Genomic DNA, 24,327 nt, shown 5'->3' on the forward strand with positions numbered 1-24,327 from the left:
ACACTGGATAAAAGAAGAGATGAGTACATGTCTTGAAATATGTTTTGGGTCAGATTCAAATGAATAAGTCAATAAACAGCCTGTTTAAAGGGAATCTTTCACCAACTTTTTACTAACAAAATTAACTGTAATGGCCAGCATTACATGGTAAAACAATTCCGATGATAAATGTTTGTCACCAGGGTGTGCACTGAATTTATCCATACCTCCCTACTATTCCTCTCCTCTCCCCTTATGTTGTGGTGCTTCAATACCAAATCTGCACAGAACATATCCCCGAGGCAAGAGCCCGCAAAAGGGAATGTAGTGAGCAGGTGCTGGAAAAGCATCAGAGGGCACCTGCACAAGATTTGGAAACAATACACTGTGACGTCAGTGGAGAGGGAAGGAAGGCTTGGGAAGTTAGGAGAGGAGGAGACACTGGGGAAAGAGGAGGGCTTGGTAATTTTCAAAAGGAAAACCTATCTAGCTGGGCACTTTGGATCTGATTTGCATATGGATAGAAGTTCTTCTTCTGGGTATTCATTGCATATCCTGGTGACAAACAGGTATGCTCATAAAGGTTATACCATGTACTGCTGGCCATTGCAGGTTGTTTTATTAGTGAAATGTGGGTGACAGATTCCCTTTAATAACACTCTGCACTGTTCACTTTGTTATACTCATAAAAAAAAAAAACTGCCCAAAAATTATTTCTTTTTGGGAAATGTGGCTGGCAGTGTTTACACATGGTGGTGTCAGAAGAAGCAATGGCTTGTTTCGATCAAGCATTCTCCCTATTTTTTGGAGCATCAGCAGTATAGTATGGAACCTGACAGATAAGGCAGGAGATGTGCAGCTGTGTAAGGATAGTAGAAAAGGCAGCGGGGGCAGTAGTAGCTGCAAGGCCAACAGTATAGTATGGAACCTGACAGACAGGAGAAGAGATATGTGGCTGTGTAGAGGTAGTAGAAATGGCAGCAGGGGCAGTAGTAGCTGCAGTGTCAGCAATACAGTATGAAACCTAACGGACAAGGCAGGAGATGTGTGGCTATGTAGGGTTCGTAGCAGTGGCAGCACAGTATGGAACCTGATAGACAAGCCTGGAAATGTGTCTTTATAGGAGTTAGTGAGTGTATTGCGGAAATAGATGACAGATACAGTCAGGGAACTGCACTGAAATTCAGAATTACTTGGCGAGGAGACAGGGAGAAGTAGTTTCAACATCCCCATTGATGATCCAATCTCCCCAACGGCCTCACTTTCCTTCTATAACCTCCTCTCTCAGCCTCAAACAACTCACTTCCTCATGCCTCTGCTCAATCCCTGACTTTATTAGCTCATGCTTCTCACTTTCTGACCACAATCTTCTTTCCCTTACTATATAAATCTCTCACTGTTCTCATGACAGTACTACTCACACATACAGAAGCCTACTCACCATTTACTCCCAGCAGCCTATTAGATAAAAAGGTCATAAAACTGTCATTTTTTCAGTTAGCCATTAAAAGGTATCAGCCACTGAGGAATCTCATTCCTGTTTTTGTATATTCTATTTATTGGGCCCCCTCTTGTGCGGATCTGGCTGCCAATCATGACAACCACACCCTCAAAACCATCCTGGCACACACCTAAATATATTTTATCCAGTGGTTCTCTAGGTGTGCTGAATGTTTATGGAAAAAATTACAAGTATCTGCAGATTTTCTCTATTATAAATTGGTATTTAATACTTACAACTCTGCCCCCACCTTGCAAAAAAAACTATTTCACCTTTCTTATCTCCTCTCTTTCAAATAACCAAAAATGGTTCTAAAATTGTTTTCACTCCCTTCTAAGCCCTAAAGTGCATGTGCCCATCACTGTTCTTTGTGCTGAAGACCTGGCCACTTACTTCAGAGATAAAAAAAAATACAGCCAGCAGGGAATAATCTCTCAGTCTCCAACCGGCTTCGATCCCCCTCCATCCCACACTTGTTGTTCTCTATCTTCATTTGACCTTATAACAGAAGAAGTCACCAGGCTTCCATCATCTTCTCAACCCACGACCTACAGTAGTGAATCAATTCCCTCACCTCTACTGTCATTAGTCAACTAAATACAGTATTTAACCTCTCTCTTCTGGCATCTTTCCATCGTCTTTTAAACATTGTATTATAACCCCACTACTTCATCTCTTCACGCAACCTCTGCTGCTAACTACCGACCTGTCTCTAACCTCTCCTCTGTACTCTAAAGAAACTGCCATTACCAAAGTGTCTAACAGTCATCTGACAGCAAAAAAGAATGACAACTATTGTCTACTGATTCTTCTGGAGCTCTCTCTGCAGCAATTTATATAGTAGAACACAAACTCCTCTTCACCATGCTCAAATGGCCTTAACCCTTTGAGGACCATAAGATTATCGTCATCAATATAAAATAATTATATATTTTTCCCTTTTAAGAATGTATTTGAACAATAAATAAAACCATTTCCACACTTGTGTAATTTTTGGGGGTGGAGTTATGACACGGGACAAATGTTTCCCTATGGTCCTCAAGGGAGACAAGGTTGCTAGCATTGTCCGTTTCTGGAACTTTAAATTTATTTTACAATTAATTCTAAAGAAGGTCATAATAAATTAAGTCAAATTCTGCTACTCTTATTTATTTAGATACTTGCTCGAAACAATTTCAACAATAACATGTATTTATGTACATATGCTAATAGCTTCATGGTAGGCCAAAACCAAAATCGTATGCATCAAGGTACTGTCACTGTCTCAAAATGCAAAGATGCAAAATGCAAAATCTCAATATGTGATAGCCTAACAGTTCAGGCTATGATAGTCAGCAAAGCAGTTGCGTGTCTTTGTGTAACAAAGGTGCAAGTTAAATGTGTCGCAGAGGCTGTCCGTACGAGTTTCATTCCCATGTTTGGCACATTGAGCACATTATTTGTGTCTATTGCTTCTAATCATGGAATGTCTCGGCTTTGGTGCTGGAAGGACACTTCGTGAACTTCTGACTGGCGCTGACGGAGTTTTTCTTTGTCTGTTGCTATCATCTGCCGATATTCCAGTGGTGTAATCGCTTTGTACTCTGGGTGCCTCTCTTCATTTGCTTGTATATAAATGCAGTGACTGTTGTTTACAGCAATATCTAGGAGGTCAAAGAAAATCCTCAAATAAAACTTTATTTTTGACTTCCGGTCTGTCTCATAGGACACTTTCTTCTGATCCATCAGGTCCACATCCCCCATGTACTTCTTGTAAATAGTAACAATGGTTGGACATGGAATATGCAGCTTTTCTGCACATCCTGCCTGCCTTCTCAGCGCATGGGTCATATCATCCTTTTTGCATGTAAGGAAATTTGACAACAGTGTCACTGATCTATTGTCCATCCATTTTCTTTGTGCTGCATCTCCTCACTCCCCCCTCCCTTCTTCTCAAATGGTTACAGAAATGAGTGTAGCACATTATCTTGTCCCACTTATTCTGTACAAATTATCTTTTACTTTCTAACACTGTTATTGCTTAGCATAGCATTAGCTGTATGCCTGTGTACATCTAGTGTCATGCTGAATGAAAGTTTTATCAGTTGCTGTTGAGTTCCAAGAGGTAAAACTGTACAGTAACTGGAAAAATGCTTTTTATCGACGGTCCCTAAGGTTCCACAGAGCTCAGATAAAGCGCAGGCTGAATGACTTCTATACCTGTCCAAAGTTATTTGATAAACAACTCTGCATATAGCCAGGGTTTCTTTAACCCCTTAAGGACTCAGCCCTATTTCACCTTAAGGACTTGGCCATTTTTTGCAAATCTGATCAGTGTCACTTTAAGTGCTGATAACTTTAAAACGCTTTTACTTACCTAGGCCATTCTGAGACTGTTTTTTCGTCACATATTGTACTTCATGACACTGCTAAAATTGGGTCAAAAAAGTTAAATTTTTTGCATAAAAAAATACCAAATTTACCAAAAATTTGGAATAATTAGCAAATTTCAAAGTTTCAGTTTCTCTACTTCTGTAATACATAGTGAAACCCCAAAAATTGTGATGACTTTACATTCCCCATATGTCTACTTCATGTTTGTATCATTTTGGGAATGATATTTTATTTTTTGGGGATGTTACATAGCTTAGAAGTTTAGAAGCAAATTTCGAAATTTTTCTGAAATTTTCTAAATCCCACTTTTTATGGACCAGTTCAGGTCTGAAGTCACTTTGTGAGGCTTACGTAATAGAAACCATCCAAAAATGACCCCGTTTTAGAAACTACACCCCTCAAGATATTCAAAACTGATTTTGCAAACTTTGTTAACCCTTTAGGTCTTCCACAAGACTTCATGGCAAATGGACATAAAATTTAAGAATTTAGATTTTTTGGAAAATTTTCCAATATAATCAATTTTTTCCAGGAACAAAGCAAGGGTTAACTGACAAACAAAACTCAATATGGGTTGCCCTGATTCTGTAGTTTGGAGAAACACCCCATATGTGGTCGTAAACTACTGTTTGGCCAAACGGGAGGACATAGAAGGAGGGGAACGCCATATGGTTTTTGCAAGGCAGATTTTGCAGGACTGGTTTTGTTTATACCATGTCCCATTTCAAGCCCCCCGTTGCACCCCTAGAATAGAAATTCCAAAAAAGTGACTCCATCTAAGAAAGTGCACCCCTCAAGGTATTCAAAACTGGGTTTACAAACTTTGTTAACCCTTTAGGTGTTCCACAAGAGTTAATGGCAGATGGAGAAACAATTTTGGAATTTAAATTTTTGGGAAAATTTTCAATTTTAACCCATTTTTTCCTTTAATAAAGTAAGGGTTAACTGCCAAACAAAACTCAATATGGGTTGCCCTGATTCTGTAGTTTGCAAAAACACCCCATATGTGGTCCTAAACTACTGTTTGGCCAAACGGGAGGACATAGAAGGAGGGGAACGCCATATGGGTTTTGGAAGGCAGATTTTGCAGGACTGGTTTTGTTTATACCATGTCCCATTTCAAGCCCCCGTTGCACCCCTAGAATAGAAATTCCAAAAAAGTGACTCCATCTAAGAAAGTGCACCCCTCAAGGTATTCAAAACTGGGTTTACAAACTTTGTTAACCCTTTAGGTGTTCCACAAGAGTTAATGGCAGATGGAGAACAATTTTGGAATTTCTATTTTTTGGAAAATTTTCCATTTTAACCCTTATTTTATTACTGGAAAAAATGGGTTAACAGCCAAACAAAACTCCATATGGGTTGCCCTGATTCTGTAGTTTGCAGAAACACCCCATATGTGGTCCTAAACTACTATTTGGCTAAACGACAGGACAAGAAGGGGAACGCCATATGGTTTTTGGAATGCAGATTTTGCTGTACTGGTTTGATTACACCATGTACCCTTTCAAGCCCCCTGATGCACCCCTAGAGTCGAAACTCCATAAAAGTGACCCCATCTAGGAAACAACGGGTTAAGGTGGTTGTTGTTTTGGGACTATTTTAGGGTAAATATGATTTTTGGTTGCTCTATATTACACTTTTTTGAGGCAAGGTAACAAAAAAATGTAATTCTAAAATTGTTTCTACATTCGCTATTTAGTTTTGTGGAACACCTAAAGGGTTAACAAAGTTTGTAAAGTAACTTTTGAATACCTTGAGGGGTGTAGTTTCTTAGATGGGGTCACTTTTTTGGAGTTTCTAGTCTAGGCTACATCAGGGGGGGCTTCTAATGGGACATGGTGTAAATAAACCAGTCCATCAAAATCTGCCGTCCAGAAACCATATGGCGTTATACCACATATGGGGTGTTTCTGCAAACTACAGAATCAGGGCAATAAATATTTAGTTTTGTTTGGCTGTTAACCCTTGCTTTATTACCAGAAAAAAAGGATTCAAATGGAAATTTTGCCCAAAAATTTGTGTTTTGGCACCGTTTTTATTTAATATTTTTAACGCTGTTCATCCGAGGGGTTTGGTAAAATGTTATTTTTATAGGGCAGATTCTTACGGACGTGGCGATACCTAATATGTCTACATTTAAAAATTTATTTAGATTTTACACTATATTATCTTTTTAGGAACCCCCAAAAATTATTTTTGTATCTCCATAGCCTGGGAGCTACAGTTGTTTTTTTTTTGTTGGGCGACTATCTAATGTAGGGACTCATTTTCTGAAGGATGAGATGGCGGTTTTATTGGCACTAATTGGGGGTGCATATGACATTTTGATCGCTCACTATTACACTTTTTGTGATGTTAGGTGACAAAAAATGGCTTTTTTTTTACACGTTTTTTTATTTTATTTTTTTAACGCTGTTCATCCGGGGGGGGGGGGGGGGAGGGGTAGGTTACATATAATTTTAATAGAGAAGATTTATACGGACGCGGCGATGCCCAATATGTATGGCTCTCAGACTTTGGAGACACTAAGCAGGCATCCTCAAACTGCGGCCCTCCAGATGTTGTAAAACTACAATTCCCACCATGCCCTGCTGATGGCTGCAGGTTGTCTGGGCATGCTGGGAGTTATAGGTTTACAACATCTGGAGGGCCGCAGTTTGAGGATGCCTGCACTAAAACTAATATTTTTGGGGGAAAAAAATTGTTCCGTGTCTCCAAAGTCTGAGAGGCATAGTTTTTTATGTTCTCTAGGGGACTGTTGAGGATTATAAAAATTGAGTACTCCATGGAAGTGTGATACTTCCTGAAGCAATCGATAACGCAGAGGCCCGGGTGATCGGGGCAAGTGTCACATTGAGTGGTGGTGTCCTTCCGTATCCCCCTCTTGTGACACACTCTGCATCTTTTTTGGGTTCGTCCCTTCTTTCCAGTATGGGGGACCACACCTGGAAAATGTTGGCCAGGGACCATCCGGGCGCCTCCAATTCCCGAGGTACTCCGGCCTGCTCTTTCCCGGTCTGAAAAAATCAGGTCCTTGAGGACTGCCTCATAGAATTGGAGGAATGTCCCTGTGTTGCCAGCGCTTCGGGATAGTACAAAAGCGTTGTACAAGGCAACCTGTACCAAGTAGACCGCAACTTTTTTGTACCATGCCCGGGTTTTACGCATGGCATTTTATGGCTTGAGGACTTGATCAGAGAGATCAACTCCTCCCATATACCGATTGTAGTCGACGGGGAAAGTGGCAGGGGGGGGTCTAGGGTCTCAAAGCCAGAAAATATTAAGTTTAGATAAAGTGTTTTTTTTTTCCTCTAACTAACTTTTCCCTTCTATCCCTGCCTAACGGTGCCTCTCCCTCACTGACCCTAACCTACCTGGAGGGTGATGGGTGCAGGAGGGTGATGGGTGCCGATGGGGGGGATCGCAGGAGGACTGTGCTGGACGGTGCAGGTGCTGAACAGGAAGAGGAGGGGAGAGAGGAGCGCAAGAAGTTTGAATCTCGCGCCTCTCTCCCTGCACCAATCAGCACCCTGGACAGCGGCATTCAGCACCACGGCCAGCACCGCCTCTACCAAATGCTCGGACTGTGATTGGTGGTGTGTAATCGATCACAGTCCTTTTCCGGTTCATCAGGTCACCGGAGACCCGAATGGACCGGAAACGCAGCAAACCGCAGGTCTGAATTGACCTGCAGTTTGCTGCGATCGCCGATACGGGGGGGGCCCCCCCCCCCCCCCGGTGTTGTGACAGGATGCCCGCTGAATGATTTCAGCGGGCATCCTGTTCCGATTAACCCCCTCTGCGCAGCAATCGCGTTTTAAACCCATGACGTACTGGTACGTCATGGGCCCTTAAGGACTCGGGAAACATGCCGTACCAATACGTCATGCGTCCCTAAGGGGTTAAGGTATGGTCCGTTGAGGACCATAGGGTCATATGTATCCCAGAGCAAAAAATGTCAGCCAAATTAGTTCAAATGATAAAATATCTCAAAAAAACATTTGTTGTTGTCAAACACAAGTCTATCAACAAATATCAGATGATCCAATAACATCTGACTATTTAGGTCACTTTTTATGGAACGCCAAAAGAAGCAATTTTTTTTTTTAAAGTTCATAAACTTCAGTTGCTGTAACTAAGCCATTTCATGAAATAACTGGCAAAAAGCTAGATCCGTTTGTTGATAAGAACTAATATTTTGACTCAAACAAAACAAAAAAGTATTTTAACCTCTTCCGGACACAGGGCGTACTGATACGCCCTGATGTCCCGGTACTTAAGGACACAGGGCGTACCGGTACGTCCTGTGTATTTCCGATCACCGCCGCGCTGCGGGCGGTGATCGGAACAAGGTCCCTGCTCAAATCATTGAGCAGGCACCTTGGGTCAATGCGCAGGGGGGTCCCGTGACCCCCCTGTGTCGGCGTGCAGCTTCTACCTGGTGCTGCGGGCGGCGGTGCCATCGGGTCCCCATGCGGCTGTAGGGGGGACTCAACGGCATGGAAGGCAGCACGATGTCTTCCTGAGGCATCGGCGCTGCCTTCCTGTGACGAGCCTGTGAGATCAAGCCCCCTGGATCTTACAGGCCGGAAGCTGTATGAGTAATACTCACTGTATTACTCATACAGCCAATGCATTCCAATACTAAAGTATGCATTGTAAAGGATTAGACCACCAAAAGTTGAAGTCCCAAAGTGGGACAAAAAATAAAATGAAAAAAAGTTGAAAAAATAAAGTTTTCCCCCCCAAAAATTTAAAGTTTCAAATAAAAATAAACAAAAACGTCATTTTCCCCAAATAAAGTAAAAACAAATTGGTAAAAAATTGGGAGGGGGGGAAGAGTAGACAAATTAGGTATCACCGCATCCGTTTCGACCGGCTCTATAAACATATCACATGACCTAACCCCTCAGATGAACACCGTAAAAAATAAAAACTGTGCTAAATAAACCATATTTTGTCACCTTACATCACAAAAAGTACAACAGCAAGCGATCAAAAAGGCTTATGCACACCAAAATAGTACCAATCTAACAGTCACCTCATCCCACAAAAAATTAGCCCCTACCTGAGACAATCGCTCAAAAAATAAAAAAACTATGGCTCAGAATATGGAGATACTAAAACATAATTTTTTTGTTTTCAAAAAGCGGTTATTGTGTAAAACTTACATAAATAAAAAAAAGTATACATATTAGGTATTATAAAAATATCACATGACCTATCCCCTCAGATGAACACCGTAAAAAAACAAAAAGTGTAATAGCAAGTGATCAAAAAGTCATATGCACCCTAAAATAATGCCGATCAAACCGTCATCTCATCCCGCAAAAAATTAGACCCTACCTAAGATAATCGCCCAAAAATTGAAAAAACTATGGCTCTCAGAATATGGAGACACTAAAACATGATTTTTTTTTTGTTTCAAAAATGATATTATTGTGTAACACTTACATAAATAAAAAAAAAGAATACACATTAGGTATTGTCGCGTCCGTAATAACTTGCTCTATAAAAATATCACATGACCTAACCCCTCAGGTGAATACCGTAAAAAATAAAAACAGTGTAAAAAAAGCCATTTTTTTGTCAGCTTACATCACAAAAAGTGTAATAGCAAGCGATCAAAAAGTCATACGCACCCCAAAATAGTGCCAATCACACCGTCATCTCATCCCACAAAAATCATACCCTACCCAAGATAATCGCCCAAAAACTGAAAAAACTATGGCTCTCAGACTGTGGAAACACTAAAACATATTTTTTTTTTGTTTCAAAAAGCGGTTATTGTGTAAAACTTACATATTAGATATTGCCGCGTCCATGACAACCTGGTCTATAAAAATACCACATGATCTAACCTGTCAGATGAATGTTGTAAATAACAAAAAATAAAAACAGCGCCAAAACAGCTATTTCTTGTTACCTTGCCTCACAAAAAGTGTAATATAGAGCAACCAAAAATCATATGTACCCTAAAGTAGTACCAACAAAACTGCCACCCTATCCTTTAGTTTCTAAAATGGGGTCACTTTTGTGGAGTTTCTACTGTAGGGGTGCATAAGGGAGGCTTTAAATGGGACATGGTGTCAAAAAACCAGTCCAGCAAAATCTGCCTTCCAAAAACCATGGCATTCCTTTCCATCTGCGCCCTGCCGTGTGCCCGTACAACGGTTTACGACCACATATGGGGTGTTTCTGTAAACTACAGAATCAGAGCCATAAATATTGAGTTTGGTTTGGCTGTTAACCCTTGCTTTGTAACTGGAAAAAAATTATGGAAATGGAAAATCTGCCAGAAAAGTGACATTTTGAAATTGTATCTCTATTTGCCATTAATTCTTCTGGGAAGAACAAAATTTGTAAAATCAGTTTTGAATACCTTGAGGGGTGTAGTTTCTAGAATGGGGTCATTTTTGGGTGATTTTTATTATGTAAGCCTTACAAAGTGACTTCAGATCTGAACTGGTCCTTGAAAAGTGGGTTTTTGAAAATTTCGGAAAAATTTCAAGATTTGCTTCTAAAATTCTAGGCCTTGTAACAGCCCCAAAAAATAAAATGTCATTCCCAAAATGATCCAAACATGAAGTAGACATATGGGGAATGTAAAGTAATAACTATTTTTGTAGGTATTACTATGTATTATAGAAGTAGAGAAATTTAAACTTGGAAATTAGCAAATTTTTCCAAATTTTGGGCAAATTTGGTATTTGTTTTATAAATAAAAATGATTTTTTTTTACTCCATTTTACCAGTGTCATGAAGTACAATATGTGACGAAAAAACAATCTCAGAATGGCCTGGATAAGTCAAAGCGTTTTAAAGTTATCACCACATAAAGTGACACTGGTCAGATTTGCAAAAAATGTCCTGGTCCTTAAGGTGAAAATGAGCCCGGTCCTTAAGGAGTTAAGTTCTTAATAGGATGAAACAGGCAATTAAAAACATGGGACAAATACCTCCTTTGGTCCTCAAAGGCAGTGGTGTCGCCAAGGGGGGCCAGAGGGGGCCACGGCCCCCCTACATCACGCTGTGCCCCCCCATGTTCCCCCCCAACTGAGCAGCTCGGGGAAGGCAGCGGCCGCAGGGCACAGGGAGATGAGCACTTCCATTGCGCTCATCTCCATAGTCATCTGTATCACCGTCCTCAGGACAGCGATACATATGCCTGTGCTAGTGCGGCTGGGCAGAGAGGCGTGTCCCTTCCCCTTCCTCTGATAGGCTGCCGGCCTAGTGCCTGCAGCCTATCAGAGGCTGGCGCAGGCAGCGCGATGATGTCATCGCGCCGCCTGAGCCATACAGCGCGGGACACAGGCCAGAAGAGGCCTGCATCACATCGCTGACATGGAGGTAAGTATAAGTGTTTTTATTTTATTTTATATGTACAATAGTTTTACAGGCACATTAGGGGGACTCTTGTTACTGGGCTGGCACATGATGGGGGGGCTCTTACTGGCACATGGGGGGCTCTTGTTACTGGCACATGGAGGGGCTCTTGTTACTGGCACATGTTGGGGGGGCTCTTGTTACTGGCACATGATGGGTTGGCTCTTGTTACTGGCTCATGATGGGGGGCTTATTACTGGCACATGATGGGGGCTCTTAGTGGCACATGAGGGGCTCTTGTTACTGGCACATGGAGGGGATCTTGTTACTGGCACATGATGGAGGGGCTCTTAGTACTGGCACATGATGGGGGGCTTATTACTGGCACATGATGAGGGGGCTTATTACTGGCACATGATGGGGGGCTTATGGGCTCTTGTTACTCGAACATTGGGGGGGGCTCTTATTACTGGCACATGATGGGGGGCTTATTACTGGCACATGATGGGGGCTCTTACTGGCACATGGAGGGGCTCTTGTTACTGGCACATGATGGGGGGCTCTTGTTACTGGCACATGATGAGGGGGCTCTTGTTACTGGCACATGATGGGTTGGCTCTTGTTACTGGCACATGATGGGTTGGCTCTTGTTACTGGCACACGATAGAGGGGCTCTTGTTACTGGCACATGATGGGGGGCTCTTACTGGCACATGAGGGACTCTTGTTACTGGCACATGGAGGGGATCTTGTTACTGGCACATGATGGGGGGCTCTTATTACTGGCACATAATGGGGGGCTTATTACTGGCACATGATGGGGGGCTCTTGTTACTGGCACATGATGGGGGGCTCTTGTTACTGGCACATGATGGGGGGGCATTTATTACTGGCACATGATGGGGGCTCTTATTACTGGCACGTGATGGGGGGCTCTTATCACTGGCACATGATTGGGGCACTTATTGCTGGCACATTATTGGTGGGCACTATAGGGTCATCTACTAAGGCCACAAAGAAGGGGTATTTTATATGGGGGGCTCTGTACAGTAGCATTTTATACTGGGACACATGATGGTGGATACTATGGGGAAGGGGGGAGAAAATTACTATGGGGTCATCTACGGGGGGCACTAAGAAGGGGTATTTTATACTTACAAATTATGGGGGACACTGAGGGCATCTACTGGGGCACTATATATGGGGCATTTTATACTGGTACATTATGGGGAGCACTAGGAGGAAGGGGGGAGAGGAGCACTATGGGGGCTTTTACGGGGGGCACTAAGAAGGGGTATTTTATACTTACAAATTATAGGGCACACTGAGGGCATCTACTGGGGCACTATATAGGGGTATTTTATACTGGCACATTATGGGGGCACTATGGGGACATTAGCTCAACTGGGGGCATTACAAGGGGGTATTTTTTGCACTGTCACATTATAAGGAGAATAATTTCTACTGGGGGGGGGGGGGGGCATTATGGTGGGCTTTATTACTCCCCCATGGTATGACCCCCTAGTAGGTATGACTCTCCAAATCTCCAAATATACTGGTTTTCAGTATATCACTCCAGCAGTTCTACAAAACACCAGTGATTATCTGGCAGCTGTTTCTAATATCATGTCCTCTCTCTAAAACGGAATCTCTCAAAAACTGAACTACCTCTATTTCCCACCTTCTACTAACCCACCTAAACCTGATATTTCAATTTCAGTCTGTGGTACTATCCTAACTCTGGGGCAGAATCTCACTGTTTTGGGTTTATGTTTGTCCCAGATCTTTTTTTTTCTTTCCCATATAAAATCCCTTGCATGCTCTTGTCTACACCTCAAGAACATCTCCAGAATCTGCCCTTTTCTCACGGTTGCAACAGACAAAACTTGTTGCTTTGATTCATTCTTTTCTTGACTTATGTAACACATTACTAATCTATCTTCCCCTAACTAAACTCTCCACCCTTCAGTCTGTCCTTAATGCTGCAGCCAGGCTCATCTATCTGTCCACCCGCTATACAGATGCTACTAGCTTGTGCCAGTCATAGCTCTCCGCGGTGCTGCACCTCCCTATATAAACTCCCTCATTTCTGTCTACCATCCTACCGCACGCTCCGTTCTGCCAAAGATCTAAGATTAAAATCCTTCATAATTCGTACCTCTCACTTTCGTATTCAAGACTTTCTTGTGTTGCTGCACCAGCTCACTGGAATGCACTGACTGGACAATCAGGTCAATTCCCAACTTCTTTAGCTTCAAATGTGCCTAAAAAACACATCTTTTCAGGCAGGCTTATTATGTTCCCTAAACTGTCCGCTTCCTGTTTTATTCCCTCCTCCTTTTGTCACGAGGGTATCGAGAACCACGCCTGACTCCGTTATACTCGGGGTCAGGAAGTCGCAGCGGTTGGCTGCACGCTCTATTTAAGATAGGGCTGTTTTCCTTATGGTAGCTTTCTGGGTTTGCTTTGCAAACCCTTTTGGCTCACTCAGGGATCCGTAGCTCCTTCTCCTCAGCTGTTCCTTGTCCAGCACTCCCAAACATCCTTATATTCCTCTCTCACACTTCTCTGGTTGCCAGAGATAGAGCTTCCTGCCTGGACATCTATTCTGACCTTCTGGAGCTGTGTTGCTGCGTTCTCTGGTAGTTGGTCCAGAACGCTACCCTCCGGATCCCTGTTGGACCTTTGTGGTCTATTGTGGTCGCCCACCTGGGTGTATGTGTTTGTCTGTTTTGTCTGTCCTCTCCCTGGTGTTTCCCTCTTAGTGATAGTGGTGCGGACTAGCGATCCCACCGGCCCGTTCACTATCTAGGGCTCATATTAGGGAAAGCCAGGGTTTAGGCACGTGATCGCCGCACAGGTGAGGAACCCGTCTAGGGACGTCAGGTGCCAGCCGCAAGGTGAGTTAGGGGTCACCACCTTTCCCTCTCTCTTGGGCAGGGCTTTCCCTGTTTTCCTCCCTGTGCGTGACGTCGGTCATTACATTATCTCTGGCCATCATCAACCCCGTGGCTTTTCGTCTGGATTTACCTCAGACTTTTAAAATTCATAATGTTTTTCATAAATCGTTACTCAAAAAATATGTTCCACCTCTAGAACCATCACCGCTGCCACCCCCTCCTGTTGTCGTGGATGGTAATCTAGAATTTCAGATATCCAAAATTGTTAATTCTCGTCGGGTCCGCCGCTCTCTTCAATATCTGGTGCATTGGAGAGGTTACGGTCCCGAGGAAAGAATGTGGGTTCCTGCGTCTGAGGTAAACGCCGACAGGCTAGTTCGGGTTTTTCATGCCTCTCATCCTGAGAGACCTGGTCCTGAGTGTCCGGAGGCCCCTCGTAGAGAGGGGGGTACTGTCATGAGGGTATCGAGAACCACGCCTGACTCCATTATACCCGGGGTCAGGAAGTCGCAGCGGTTGGCTGCACGCTCTATTTAAGATAGGGCTGTTTTCCTTATGGTAGCTTTCTGGGTTTGCTATCTAGGGCTCATATTAGGGAAAGCCAGGGTTTAGGCACGTGATCGCCGCACGGGTGAGGAACCCGTCTAGGGACGTCAGGGAAGTCAGGTGCCAGCCGCAAGGTGAGTTAGGGGTCACCACCTTTCCCTCTCCCTTGGGCAGGGCTTTCCCTGTTTTCCTCCCTGTGCGTGACGTCGGTCATTACACCTTTATTCTTCATATTCGAACACCATCTTCAGACAGTAATCTATTCACTGAGTGTACTGGCTGATGCAGCTCCGTCTGCACTGCTCTATCTAGTACAAAGGTGGCTGGACCACTTTATAAAACAATCAGTTTTACCCTTTTTGTCACCCCCCATTGCCTCCTAGATTGTAAGCTCTTGTGAGCAGGGTCCTTACTTCTTGTGTTCCAATTTGTATATTAGCCTGTAATTCTGTGATGTCTATTTTGATTTGTACATGAACCCTCTGAATTGTAAAGCTCCGTGGAATATGGTGGTGCTATATAAATAAAGATTATTATTAGTTTTACATTATATGGGAACAGTTTTATGGATGTATGCAGTATGAGTTTGTCTTTTAATAAAAGAGAGCAAAATCGCTTAAAGTATACTGCAAAAATAATCCTAAACACTTCCTCTATGCATAAAAAATACTGAAAGTGACAGTTACACTTTAACCTCATATGTACATTACTGGGGTTTAATGGTAAACCTATTTAGATACAGGAGCTGAGTGATATATCGGTGGTGGGAATCGGTTGTGATGTCAGACCTGTTAATTAACCCCTGAATAATGCCAACATGAACTTAGTGACCAAGTGATGCTCATATACGTGTTTCATATGTATCCTCCCCCTTCTTTATTACCTGCAGAGCATGAATGGAGACGTGTACAGTAGATGAATTATTAGTATTTTGTATGTCTCAGATGAGTACTAGCCGGTAGGTTACCCATTCGTGGTCTTTGCTTGTCAAATAATGAATGCACCATGCATTTTTTCCATTTTTAACACAATTTTTCTATTTTTTTTGCAAACATTTTATTAGATTTTCTCAATATATCAAACTCTGATTGTGGGTAATATTAAATCTAAAATTAAAGAGGGCCTTTCACCAGAGGAAAGCCTCTAAACTAACTATACAGAAGTATAGAGCGGCGCCCAGGGATCCCCCTGCACTTACTGTTATCCCCGGGCGCCGCTCCGTTCTCCCGGTATAGCCTCCGGTATGTGAGTAGTTAGGCTCCACCCACTTGATCCTGCCGACGTCTTCTTTTCCTATGCTGTAGCGCTGGCCAATCACAGCGCTCAGCTCATAGCCTGGCTATGGTGAAAGGTCCTCTTTAAGCGTCACTTTCTAATGTTAATCTGTTTTCCCTTAGTCCTAACATCAGCACACTAATAGGGTGTTCTGTCAACTAGTAGAAAATGAATCTAATTAATTACAAATTAATTAAATACCCCTGAGTCTATATAAGGATACCTCACCTCTCCTACCCTGTGTTTATTATAAAGAAGTGACATACTTAGGAATTAAAGCTTGTGCTGCTGTTAGGACTAAGGCTGAGTTCACACTTCTGTTATTTGGTAAGTTATTTCCATCAGCTATTGTGAGCCTTAGCCTAAAGGAAAACAGATGAACACTAGAAATCAGCACTTCCATTACTTCTTAACCAGCAGCCCAACCATAGCGAGGGCCCTCTTTTTTTTTTTTCTTTTATTCTGTTTATTTGAAGCAGATTCACAAAAAACAAAGCAAGGGTCTTGTACCCATATATCATACATTATACATACTTTCCCCACGTGTCCTCCGAAAGGAGTCAGGGCGTCAAATACAGCATCATAGGGGACACGAATTCAGTACATATGAATCTGACTGCATTTTTTATTTTAACTTAAAATAAGTATAACAAGAATCAAAGACATCGGAGAGAAAAGAAAGGAAAGAGGTGGGAGGGAGAGAGACACGGGGGGGGGGGGGGGGGGGGGAGGCAGGACTATACTGCCAGGGGGCCCAAGGTATTGGCCCTCTTATGTGGTTGAACTGAAATAGTCAACCACAGAGCAGTCTCTTCTGAGAACCATAAATTGAACATATTGTGCAATCTCCATGCCACTCGCAAAAATCTGATCCAGCAGGATCAGACATCATCAGCTCAATAGGTGGACACTGCTCAAAGTTCCTTCAGGAAATTAAGTAGTACATTTTCAACCTAACTGATCTGTTAACTCCAGCATAAATAGATCTCAGGACATCTCGAAAGATCTAGAGATCGAGATTATATCCCTCGTTAGAGGAAAGCTCATAACAGACTCTGAAAGGAGGAATTATAGTTACCAAAGAACATTCCTTTGGAGTAAAGTCTGATAATACCATTAGCAAAAAAAACTTGTCTGGGAGGAATCTGAAGTGCAGATGACAAGACAAGGATCTCCCTCTTTTCATGGCAGATGTCATGATTAGAGGTGCACCGCTCATGATGCAAAGTGAGGTGGTGGCCTTGTGCGGCACTCTGCTAGCACTGCAAGGGAGCAGCAACTCTGGCTCCCCCTGTTTCTTCTCACTGGACATGTTCTACGGGCAATCTGCCTGCCCTGCTATTGCCATCCCAATCATTTATGCATCCACATAATAAACTATGTTTATTATATGGATGCATAGTAGAGCGGCAGGGTAGGACAACTGCAGAAGCCGGGCATCAGCCTATCATCCTCGCTCAGTGGAGTCCCACCCAGCAGTCTTCTCACTCAGGCTCTCAGCAACTTGAACTTTCACTGAGCACAGCTCCATGACCTGCATTGCCCCATCTAAGAAAGCTCTTCCCACAGCATGGAGGGCATAAATCCAGAGAGAGATACTGACAGATCCTTTGTGGATCCTAGGTTGGTGAGAACTACTCAGTGATGAGATGTCCATGTGTGCTAAGCAGGAGGGGTGTGACACACTGACTGTGAGGGGATAGTGTGACCTGTCCTTTATGAAAGGTAGAGAAGGATGCCTGAACTGGAGGTTAGGAGAGAGTCCTGTGTGCATTTCACTGTGCAATATGCCTAGTCATATCTTTATATATGCTTAACAGGCCTGGTCATACTTTTATATATATCTAACAGGCCTGGTCGTACCTTTATATATGTCTAATAGGTCTGGTCATACCTTTATATATACCTAATAGGTATATATAAAGGTACGGCCAGGCCTATTAGGTAAATATAAAAGGTATGACCAGACCTATTAGGTATATATAAAGGTACGGCCAGGCCTAATAGGCCTGGTCATACCTTTATATATGTTTAACAGGCCTGGTCGTACCTCTTGTTGGGGCAAAACCCCCACCTCTATAATTGTCAGGGTTCTAATTGAAGTTTTCTTTATGAGCGCTCAGAGATCTGACACAGACACACTTGCTGAATCAAATTCTCTCTGGCACACTACCAAAGGAGTGAAAAGCGAAACTAATGATTAATTGGTTATTTATAAAAGGCAATACTTCCACACCATACTAACAGAATTCTAATAATTAAAAAGTTTCTGGAGCATCTTATATCAAAGTTGACTTTCTTCAGCAGTACATCCCAAAACTCAGAAGGAACAAAACTCTCTCTTGTATGTCAAACTCTGATAAGGGGAGCGAGGGAGCTGCTTACCTTGGCCTTGTAGCTAGAACACATTTTATCTATATACACAGACTCCCTACATCCTGCCAGCTGGTTAATTAATTTTCCAGGAGAAAAATAGAGACCCCCCTGCGCTCCTATTGAATAGATTTGTGTCAATCTACCTGGGTGGGGAGATCCTGCTGCTTGATGTCTTTGGGGAGCTATTGTTCTCCCTTGTAAAAGTGTATATAGAGTAGGTATATCACCCGTAGGGGATATAAGACATAAGCGCTGGTGCACAATCAAATTCAACTAGTCCTATGAGGTTGGCACTATGCTTGGTGCCAATCTGAGTAATTAGGTGATTTTGCTGCACAATTAAGTGGTATTGTGGTGTTAATAACTATTGTGGTGGGTCAGGATGTGTAATCAACGGCTGAGAGTGAGCGGACAGTGTGTAATATAAAGGTGTTAGCACTGGGAAAAAAACGGCAAGTGGGAGGTGAATACTGGCATAACTACTATCCTGGTTACCTTGGTTGTTCTTTCTCCAAAGAGTTCCTTATGTCGGTGTTCTGTTATGTTCGTTCTGTATTCTTCTTGTTGTTTCCGTGGGGATGTTGATATCCTTTCAAGTCCCGGCGTTCTTCTTGCTCTCCTGTCAGCAGCAGCGCGGCCCCGGCCGGAAGCACGCGCGTCGCGAGGGAGCTTGATCCGTTACCCGGGAAACCTCTGGCGGTGACGTCACCTGGTGCGAGTATGGTGGCCTCCGTGGGGCAAAAGACTGTAACCTACGCGTTTCGGAGCCAAAGCGGGCTCCTTCGTCAGGGTTAGTCTGCCTGTTGTGCTTTGGAGGGTTAAATAGCTCGTCTGGTTTCCCATGGCAACGGGTAAACACTGGTTTTAGAGTGAAAGAGGTGCCGGTTTAGTGATGGATATTCTGGGTGCGATTGGTTTCTTCATGGATTGTGTCAATAATCTATTATACATTTGTTTGTATAATTATTAGTGCAATATTCATTGCTAAAATGGTGGTGAAGAACAACGGCTGCAATTTCTTTTGGTTTTTATGCAAAATTTGTAGAGCACCAACAGTATGTTATTTATTTTTTATTTTATTTTTTATATATATATGTTTGTTGGTGGTTATTTATTAATGGAAAGCAAACAGTTCTATTTCCTGGTTTAGTCCATTAGGGGCTAAGCTGTTGCATCTAAAAATCCACTTGCTCTCGGTCCTGGACATAATTTTAATGTAGTCGCCTCCCCTCCTATCCTGCTTCACTCTTTCCATTCCCCCAAAGCAAGATCCTAAAAATTTTCCCTGGTGATATTCTGTGTAATGACGTGATAATGGATGATTCTCTGATTTCTTATTAATGTTATTGACGTGTTCTCTTATTCTAACTCTTAGTTCTCTTTTGGTTCGCCCCACATATATTTTACCACATGGGCATTTGATGAAATAGATGACTCCCTTGGTGTGGCAGGTAATGTAATCTTTTATCGTATATTTTTCTTGTGGGGTGTCTATTTGAAATATTGGTTTTACCTGGTGCCTCAGGATTTTGCAATTAATACACAATCTGCAGGGGTAAAAACCCTTTTTTCCACATGTTTTCGGGTTTACTGTGTCATTCTTGATGGAAGGGGCTACCAAATTGGCCAAGTTTGGAGCTTTTTTGAAGATAAAGGTGGGGTTATTGGGGATCTTGTTGCCAATAATTTTATCATATTTTAAAATATCCCAATATTTATATATGATTCTTTTAAAGTTTTTGACCCCTACGCTGTATGTTGTGATGATGGGGATTTTGATATCAACGTGGTTTTCAGGGTCGTTTTTTTCCTTTTCTTTAACCCTAGGGTTTTTGTCTTCTAATAGGGTATGGCGGTCCAGGTCCTCCACAGTTTTGGTGATAGGGATTAATTTTTCTAGTTTGTAGCCTTTTTCTGTGAATTTAATATTTAGCATGTTCGCCTCTTCATGGTAATTGGCATTGTTGGTGCAATTTCTACGTGCTCGTATGTATTGGCTATAGGGAATGTTATTAAGCCATATGGGTAAGTGGCAACTGTCCAGGGGAATGAATCCATTGGTGTCTGTTGGTTTGTGGTATGTTTTCGTGTGTAATTTGCCCTTTTCAACAAATATATTCAGATCAAGGAAGTTTATCTGTATTTTGTCGTAGGATGAGGTAAATTGTAAATAAAAGTCATTTTTATTTAAATTAGTTAAAAAGCTGTCAAGGGATATGGTGTCCCCTTGCCAGATAAAAACAATATCGTCGATGAATCGCTTCCAGAGGACCAGACCCGCACCGAGCCTGCCATGGGGAAAGATGGTGAGCTCCTCCCATCTACCCATGTAGAGATTTGCGAAACTCGGTGCGAATCTGGTCCCCATCGCGGTCCCCCATGTCTGGAGGTAAAAGTCAGGTCCATATTTAAAATAATTGTGGTCTAAAATGAACGTGATGCAGTCACCTATAAAATGTATTTGGTCCCCTGACATGGTGCTGTCTTTGTTTAAAAAATATTCCACGGCTTCACGGCCCTTTGTTTTTTCAATAACTGTGTATAGGGCGGTGACATCAAGAGTACCTAAAATGAAATCTGCTTGCCACTGGATACCTTCTAGAATTTGTAGAATATGTTTGGTGTCTTTCAAGTAAGCGGGTAATTTGACTACTTTGTCCTGCAGCATAACATCGACATATTTTGATAGATTAGAGGTGAGGCCTTCTATACCAGAGATTATGGGTCTGCCAGGGGGATTGGTTTTATTTTTGTGAATCTTGGGTAGGTAATAAAATATGGGTATTCTGGGGGTTTGGTTATTGGTGAAAAGGGTCTTGTCTTTGGAGAGTGCGCCCAAGTTTTTACCTTTTAGAGTTAATTGCTTCAGTTTGGAAGTATATAGATTTGTGGGATTGCCTGGTAATTTTTTGTATGTTTTTGTATCTGAGAGGATTCTTAGGGCTTCTTTGTGGTAATCGTCTATATCTAGTATAACTAGTCCTCCTCCTTTGTCGGCTGGTCTGATAATGATCTGGTTGTTGGTTTGTAGGGATCTAATTGCTCTGGTCTCACCCTTGGTGAGATTCTGGGGTCCTTTTTTCCTATTTTGATTCATGTGGAGGAGGTCTCTAGTGACCAATGATTGGAAAGTTATCAATGAGTCCGAATATTCAGTAATTGGATTAAATTTTGATACTGGCTTTAAGTCAGTGTGTTTAAATTTGTCTTCTGTAGTCGGTGTTTTATTTGTGTCAGTTTCTACTGATCTAGTATTCTCTTCATTTTTGTTTTTATCAGTTCTGATCTTTTGGTGGATGCTGATGATTTTAATGGGTTTACTCTTTTTGTTTTCCATTGTGGGGTTGTTTTTTTCTGAGTTGTTTTCTTGTTTGTATATTTTGGCCAATTTTTCTTTTTTAATAAAGAATTTTTTTAGGGCTAGATTTCGCAGAAATTTCTTGACCCCAATGAAAGCGTCGAAACTGTTAAATTTCGCGGTGGGGGCGAATTTTAGGCCTTTATTGAGGAGGGAAAGTTCTTCCATACTGAGAGGGTGGCTGCTTAGATTGAATATGCCCTCTCCAATGGTTTTTTGTTTCAGCGATTTTTTGGTTAGTCCTCGGCCTCTTTTCCCTCTTTTTGTTTTTTTCTTTTTGTTGGATTTCGTGCGTGAAAAAAATCCTTTTTAATGGTTTTCTTTATTATTCTTTTGTTGTTGTTGTTATTGGTAGTGCTGCTGTGTGCTCTAGTTTGTATAGAACCCCCTCTTTGTTCTGGCGCCTGTCGGTGTCGTGCAACTGTGGCATAACTGGCTTGTTGTTCCACATATGCACAAGATGGAGGACATGTTTATACAAAATGTATTCTTATGCCTCACAATTCCCCCATTTTGAGATATCTTGGAACTGACATCTTAACCCAGAGGTACTTCAGGTGGGATAGGTGCAACTGCCAGCTGGAGGCCAGATTCCCTCCCAGGTATTGATGAAGTTCCCAAGACCTCTCAATAATCTTGGTAGTTTCTCCTTTTAGTACAGAACCTCTTGGTGCACAAAAACATAAGCTTAATCCCAGCATATACTACTATTATAATCAACACTACTTGCATTATTGTTTGTCTTGCCACCAGGGAGCCTCCACCCACCCTGCTATGGGGATAGGGACTGCAGTGGGGTTATATTTTTGATCATCAGGCCCTGGTCTTCTTTGTGCGACAAACTGCTAACAAGACATATGAATAAGTTCTTTAAAAGTCAAAGGGATTGCCAGATAAGGCATAGTTCTTGAACTCACGAGACTGTGAGTACAGATCCAACATTCTTTAATTTTACTGTCAGTGTCATTGAGTCCTCTAAACAACACCTGGTGGTGTCGGATAAGTGCATTGTCCCTGTTATCCTTTAGTTGTTGGTACAGGGCCGTTGTTCCCAGGATTAGGGCAGCCATCAGCAGGAGGATCCTCATCCTTGGGTGTCTGAACTTTCTTGCAGTGAGAAGCGTGTATCCAGTTAGGCTTTCCTTCAACCTTTACTGCTGTATGAGTAGTCAACAGGACTTTAAAAGGGCCATCAATTCTGGGATCCAAGCCTTTCCTCACATGTCTTTTTATCACCACCCAGTCTCCTGGTTCCTTCTACTGAATCTGGAAGGGAAGCAAACACTTGTTTATGTGTTGCTCAAGTCTCTTTGTGAGGGCCCGCATGTAGCTTGTTAGGCTTTCATAGTTCATTTGCAACTGTTGTGGAAAATACAATCCTAATCTGGGGGGGCTTCCAAATAGAATCTCAAATGGGGATTGTAACGGACCGTTCAGCACACAGCTCCGTTCAGACGATATTTCCCTTTCCAATGCACAGGCAGCTACTGCAAGCACCAATCTGCCAAACTGCAAACTACACGAATCCTTCAACTCCGGAGCAGGAAACACCCGAACACTGGAAACAGCTGAACAGGAAAAGCATACAATCGGCTTACACTCCTGGCAATCAGCATACAATCCAATTCCCCCAAGAACGAGACGACACTTCGTTTTGAGGTCAAGTAGAACTCACTGTCCTGGGGCATACAGCCTCTTTTATTTTACCTTGGCAGTCCAGAGGAATACCCCCTGGGCCTATACATTAACCAATCAACATATTACAACACATACAATGCAAGTACAGCAGCCAATCGGACACAATGGGACAATGGCACAATGGGACAATAGAAACACACCCAGCATATTCCTCCCCTCTGTTTAGGAGATAATTGAGTCAATTTCTGTATCTACTCAACTATCTCCTAAGCTGAAAAGTTACACTTCTTATAAATTGTTACAACTTTGTGAGTTTACATTGTACATACATATAACTTATATCACTTTAATCAGTATAACTTGGGGACAAACCTATCCAAAATTCACTTGAATAGGTTCAGGGGTTTAAAAGTTAGTAAAAGTGTCTTAAAGGGCCGTAATCCAGGGGCAGGAGGCGGGCAAACAGCCCCCTCCAAAACACTGTGGCGAAGTGGCTTTCGCCACATATCTTCCCATTCGGGGGAGACTAACCAGGTAGCTGACCTTCTGTCGGTCAGTGCCTGAGTTAGTCGAGTCACCCACCCACAGTAAATTACAATCAACAAGGCAGCCCCCCCACAATAATATAGAATCCGCAGTGCAGTCCCCTCCCCAACACTTGGTTACTGCACCCGGGCAATTTTTTAGCTTGTTTCGGTCCCATGGCTTCACCATGGCTGTGTTGGGCACTGGTCTCTTGGCTTTGTGGGTCGCTGAGTGAGCAGAGATCGGCGGTACTCTGCCCTGGTGCCAGCGCTTCAGCTGGGGGGACCTGCAGGTAGACAAGCCTGGGACAAGGGGACAAAGAAGGGCAGAGGCCAACTGTGCTCTGCCCAGTTGCCAGCTCTTCCGCTGGAGCAACCGGGGTATAGTCCTGCCCGGTGACAAAGGGAAAGTTAGGGCAGAGGCTAGCGGCGCTCTGCCCAGATGCTAGCTCTTCTGCTGGGAGGGGGTCAGAGGAAGCTAACGGCTCCTCTACTGACCTCAGTACCTCGGTAGGGGTTAGCTGTGGAG

General features: G+C 42.7%; 2 protein-coding genes and 1 long non-coding RNA gene across 3 annotated transcripts in view; 1 reads left to right on the plus strand and 2 right to left on the minus strand.

Moving 5' to 3' along the window:
* LOC120991124 (zinc finger protein 585A-like) overlaps positions 1-24,327 on the minus strand; it is a 2,129,672-nt gene that overhangs the window by 1,652,164 nt on the left and 453,181 nt on the right. The window lies entirely within an intron of this gene.
* The window catches only part of LOC120991122 (zinc finger protein 501-like), a 200,565-nt gene that overhangs the window by 3,159 nt on the left and 173,079 nt on the right, over positions 1-24,327 (plus strand). The window lies entirely within an intron of this gene.
* On the minus strand, positions 18-15,149 carry LOC120991198. The gene is made up of 3 exons (XR_005776550.1): positions 14,847-15,149; positions 13,402-13,518; positions 18-1,952 (listed from the first exon to the last, which is right to left on the minus strand). It is a non-coding gene; the product is annotated as an uncharacterized LOC120991198 (long non-coding RNA).

Source organism: Bufo bufo, chromosome 2, assembly GCF_905171765.1.
Source record: "Bufo bufo chromosome 2, aBufBuf1.1, whole genome shotgun sequence".
NCBI lineage: Eukaryota > Metazoa > Chordata > Amphibia > Anura > Bufonidae > Bufo > Bufo bufo.